This window comes from Lissotriton helveticus, chromosome 1_1 (genome assembly GCF_964261635.1).
Source record: "Lissotriton helveticus chromosome 1_1, aLisHel1.1, whole genome shotgun sequence".
NCBI lineage: Eukaryota > Metazoa > Chordata > Amphibia > Caudata > Salamandridae > Lissotriton > Lissotriton helveticus.
Genome location: NC_136057.1, coordinates 1,832,122,529 through 1,832,128,528, shown reverse-complemented (window position 1 = coordinate 1,832,128,528; position 6,000 = coordinate 1,832,122,529).

Sequence of the window (6,000 nt, the reverse complement as noted above, 5' to 3'; positions counted from 1 at the left end):
AACATCCTCGCACCTCCCTCCCCCCTCCCACTGGAGCAACCCCAACCTGCCAGTATTATACTCCCACCCCGCCCCCCCTGAACAGTTCCCCAACCAGGGACATGATATCGCCCCGTACTTGAGAAAATGGCAAAGAGCCGGAGGGTATTTCCCGCTGGGGGCCATGTCTAGGTAGCGGCACATCAACCCCTCACACCCAGAACCAACACCATTACGGCAGTAGCCCCTATAGGTGTGGGATAGGGGGTGCCCAGCGATCTGGTATAAGGCACTTTGGGGGGGAAACATGTTCAGTTACTGTCCATGAAAGGTCATTTCCCCCCAATCATATACATCAATACTCATGATGAAAGTCACCAGATAGATAATGTCCATATTGCCAGAATGTTCATTCTTCCTCTTCACCAGCTGCTGCAAGCGGGGAGTCCGGAGGGCCCCCCTCCTCCTCATTAGGTCTGTTCGATTTTTTTATCTGTTTGAGGAAATCATCCACTTGTTGTGGCTTCGTGAAGAATTTCTGTCTGCCTTGGTGCGTTACCCTCAAGCGTGCCGGATAGAGAGGAGCATAGTCGATTTGGAGTTTGCGCAGTTTTGCCTTGACATCCAGAAACTTTTGCCGTTCTTCCTGAACCATAGGCGTTAAGTCCGGGTATATGGTAAAGGAGTTGCCATCGAATGATAGGCGATTTCTTGCTTCGCGCTGATCTCAAAGCTACGTCCCTGTCCCTATAGTTCAGGAGCCTCGCAATGATGGGTCTTGGGGCAGCGCTTGGTTTGGGCCGAGGCCCCAACGACCGGTGCGCCCTTTCAACTATGAATTGATGAGAGAAGGCCTCCGTTCCAACTGTCGCCAGCAGTATTTTCTCTATATACTCCCCCATTCTACCAGAGTTGGTTGATTCTGAAATGCCTAAAATGCAAATTTTATTGCGTCTGCTTCTCGCTTCCAAATCCTCATTTTTAGCCGCAATTATTCGCAGAAGGTTGTCCATCCTGGAGAGCTACGAAGTATGTCGAGCCGTGGTGTCATTCGAGTCCGAGATGCGTTGCTCCGCTTCTTTTAAGCGTTCCTCGTGAACATCCAGTTTATGGACCATGGCGTCCATACGTGAGGACATCCTTTCTACTTTGTCAGCAATCGTGGCAAACCCCTGGTGACCCTCCCGGAGGATATCTTGCAGGTCTGCAGCTGGCTCTGATGATTCGCCAATTGACCCACTGGCTCCCGCTTGGTTCTGCTGGTCCTGTATCGCCCGGGATGACCTCTTAGCAGCGTCAACGTTAATTTTTGGTTGTTTCGCATCGGGCCTGCCCATGGTGGTTATGACTGTGGGTGCGCAGGTGGGCTGCGCTGGCAGTCCGCACGTCAGGGCTCTCAACTAGGACCATTGGGTGGCAGGGGCACCAACGCCAATGCTAATGGGGATCAACAGTGGTCTGAAGCCAAGCCTCCATCATGCAGCCCTCACCTCAGAGCGCCAGGTCTCCCCGGAGGTTTTCCGTTTACGCTGTTCCCAGCGTGGTGCAACACCCTCGGATCTAGGCGCTGCTTGACCACTCCGCTAATATCCGAGGGGGCCAGGTGCTGTGGCGGCACCCCCTGCCGCAGTGCAAAGTTGCCCACAGCACTCCCGGTGCGTCTCGCCGTCTACACCATTCTACCGGTGCGCCGTTTTCAACCGGGGCACTCCCAAACGTGAGCAGGCGTAAAAAGGTCAGGTCTAGTCTCACGGTGATCCCGCAGTTCAGGTCAGTGATCGCTGTGTTCCACACCAGTGTCACAGGCCTCTTGTTTCCCCTCCAGCAAGGCTCTCCCAGAACTCGCCAAATGACCCTCGTATCACAGTGGGGCCGGGCCGGTAAGTGATCCCTTGATGTGCAGGCGGTGGGGAGTCAGCAGATCAGACAGAGCGCAGGGCGCCCAGGGGATACGAACAGCGTCCGCTTATCACTGAGGTGGGCCAAACATTGGAGCCCCCTCCTGGCTCACCTCTATTCCTCGCACGAGGTAGATTCTCCGTCTACTCGGGCGCAGAGGAACGAGGGAGCCACCACTCCCATAGCGTTGGTCACAGCAGCAGCCCACAGGCGTCCAGGGTCGCGGGACAGAGCCCACTTCTGAATGCGGCCCGCAGCCTCGTGGAGAGCCGCGGGCTCGCGTAGTTGTTGCAGCCGACCTCCAGGAAGGGTCACCTCCGCAGGTCGCTCCCGGCGCACCTTCACCCGCGCCTCACAGCTTCATTTCTCTGTCGATTCCGCCGAAAGTCCGGCAGCACACGTCGGAAGGGTAAAGCTACACAGGGGTAGAACCAAAGTCCCCGAAAAGTGGCAGTATGAGGATATTTTAAAGGATATATGTCGCTGGGCGGCGGGAGCCTCACAGGAAGGCTACCATTCGCTAGTGTGCCACCTAGCGCCCCCTGGGACCTATCATATTCTGGAAAAGAATGCGAAAGTCCTCACATAACAATTGAAGAGCAGCTATGTGTTCCTTCGGAATTTGAAGGGTCAGTGTCTGGAAGAGATAAAGTACTTTGGGCAGGATCATCCGTTTGTATGCAGCAATCTTTCCAAGAAGAGAGAGGGATCTATGCTCCCAACTATTGATTTTGCAGCGGATACTCTGTTTAACACGCTAAAGGTTTAAAGCTCTAGTTTTAACCAGAGTAGAAGCCAATGCAAGGTCCAAGTACTCAATATGAGTTGTAGCTCTTTGCAGAGAGGCGAGTGTCTGTGCCTACTGTACTACTGACCAAGTGTTCGATATATTCAGAATCTCAGGTTTGGAAATGTTAATCTTGAACACCGAAACGTCTTGATAATGCTGAAGTTCTTGCAGCACTCAGGGGATAGAGGCTACAGGATCAGTCACGGACAGGAGGACATTGTCGGGGAATACAGACATTTTAAGGTCCTGGTGGCGAAACCAGATTCCTTTAATCTGGAGATTACTTTCAATATGTTATGCCAATGGTTCCAATGTGAGGGCCAAAAGGAGAGGGGGCTACCATGACATGTGCCTCCTTTTATGTGCAATTTTCACAAAGAGAAAAGAGTGACCCATATGTCCTTGCAAACTGAATGTTGTTAATAAGCAAAAACAATGTTCACAAGGAACTAATTTATAATTAGTACAGTTTTTTGCAAATAGTATACCTTGTGTGAATCAAGCAGAGACAGAATGCATATAGAATGGAACCTTAATTCAATTAGGTCTATAAATATTCTATAGATTTTTATAGAGGCCCAAAGAACAAGTATTATAACTATACTCACCAGCCGAAGTGAGTGTAATTTATTTTGCATAACAATAGTCAACGAATAAAGGGGGCATAAAAGGAATATTCAGTTGTGTATTTACACTATATACATTTTCACACTGCAACATGATTTTGTGAAACCCAGTGAGGTGACCATAACCAGACAGTGCGATATATGTAGTGCTAGTAAAAAACAAGGCAGTGGTTATTGGTATTCAAAAGAGGAGCTCTTAAGAGATATAGTACAATCAGTTTTTATAAGCAATATTTAGTTTTCTTAGGCTCTCTCTTTATATAGTTGACGTTTCGACCCTCTCGTGATAGAGTCACTTCAGGACGGGAACTCTGGGGACGAGTAACACATAATACTGCCAGAGATGCAGGAATCTTCCTAAGTTATTTCAGGGTACTTCCGGTGGTGTCCAGGTAGAGTAGGTCCCTTTCACAGTTAGCCAAATTGAGCTGCAGGTGTGTTATTCACGGCAACCGGAGATTACCGTTAGTCCAAGTTGTCATGGTGAGTGGATCACTTAAGGTCGACTCTTCATCATAATTCAGATAGAAGTGTGTTGAATGAGTAATTCAATTGCTTCACTTGAGACCGTCAGGGGTTCTAATAATACTGACGGCGAAGCGCTCTTGTTGGCAGTCCTTTTATGTGCACCCAGTTGGAGAAAAGACCATTGATGTGAATTCTAGCATGGGGGGCCAGAAAACCCAGTAGGAGACAGCACATGAATGTAGGACTCATTCCCAACGCCCTCAATACATCCGTCATGAAGGCAAAGTCAACGTGTTGAATGCTGTCTCAGCATCCAATGTGACCATGACCACGTTTAGTACCCATGGCGCCAATGTCAAGGAGGTGGAGGGCCTGGTATTATTGCTTGCTTGGCGTGAGAGAATGAAACCCTATTGGTCCAGGTGTACGAGATTCTCCAGCAGGAGTTGTAGTCTCAAGGAAGCAGCCTTAATGAGTATTTTGGCATCAGTAGTAAGAAGGGAGATGGGTCAATAAGACCCGTAGTCTGTGGGATTTTTATTGGGTTTAAGAATCGGAGAAATAATGGAGTCATTCATGGAGGGTGTGATCCTACCGTACTCGACAAACTCGGTATGTACCCTGAGGAGGAGCAACAACAAGGTGGGACCGAAGCATTTTTACAAGGCTGCTGTAAGGCCATGAGGGCCTGGAGCCCTGGAGGGTCGCAACTTAGATATAGCTTTTAAGATTTCCTCTTTCTCAAGAGGCCAGTTTAGGGTTGTCCTCTCCAAGGGACTTATTTTAGACAACTGAGCCTCTGCAAGATATTTCAATTGCTCCTGAGTCAGTTCTCTGGTTTGTGTATAGCTGGGTATAGTAGTTATGATAGCATGCTGCCTTGTTCCTGTTGCCAGTGTGCATGGTGCCCTACTGATGCTGCACTTCTTAAATGAAAGTCCTAGCTCGGAGAGCCCGCAAGAGTGAGTTGTCTTATGTTCTGTCGCGAGCATCTCGAGTTCCAGGCCCTTTTTACGGCACAATGCCTCGCGGATTTTACAAAGGCATGAAGCCTCCACTATAAACAGACCTCTGAGGGCTGCCTTCAGGGTGTCGCAGAGGGTGGACACACTGATTTCCCCAGTATCGTTATGCAGGAGATAATCTTTGATACCCGTGGTAATGTTCACTATCGTCACTGAGTCCCTCAAGGGGTCTTCCCATAGCCTCCAGGTGCAAGTCGCTCTAGGCTTCATAGGGCCCATATCCGTCAACTCGCAAGAAACTGGGCCATAATCAGAGAGTGTAATAGGGTGCTGAGTTGCATCCGTCAGACTCAGGAGAAGGAGTGTATTCAAGAGTATATAATCAAGTCGCTGATTGGGACTATATACTGATGCTATCGCAAGTGGTTGGCCCCAAGGGGCATGCCTCTAATAGCCACCCACCAGTCCTCGGTGTCCCTTCCACTATCATTGGACAATGGCGGTGGATCAGGAGGACCTCTCAGCTGTTTTCTTGCGACCAGAGACAAAGTATTGACCCGGGAAATCCCCATATTTCAGGCAGGAATGGTCTAATTGCAGTAGGTTGGGTTTCCTACAGTAACCTTATATTTGCTTAGAGGAAGGAGAGTTTGCCTGTGATAGAAACCCTTGGAAGGGATGTTCAAGCACCGGATATTGTAGGTTAGGAGGTGGAGTTTATTCGAGGGCATTGCTAGGTCCCCGAGAGTTAGGCTAGTGCCACGGATGGCCCTGATGACCAGCAGGGTTGTGGCCAGAGGCAGACTGATGTTCCATCCCAATTTCTCCAACACAAACCTAGAAAAAAACACAAAACAAAGAACATCAATATTGATGGAACATGTAATAACAAAACAGTAACTCTTTCCATGTGATCCCTGAATGACATCTGCAGTTCAATATGAAGAAAGGCTTGCCTCTGAAGGGCGAATAAGGCTCTATTAGGACCAGTCCAGGACGTCGCCCATCCGGGCCTGCAACGCCTGTGTTCACACCATAACATTCCTAAATGTGCTGTGGGCCCTGGGAGGACCCCGCAAATCAACTCAAATATCTTGAGCGTCCGATGTGCGGTTCAATTAGGAGCAATTTCGTGGTCTGAAGCAGAGGTCAGCGAGGACTTCGGACTTGGCATGGATGTACCACTAACTCTGTGCACGTGATCATGGGCTGACTATTGTTGTGCAAGGATTTACTTCTGTTTGGGGATGCCCCCTTTGCGCCCCTCCCACAC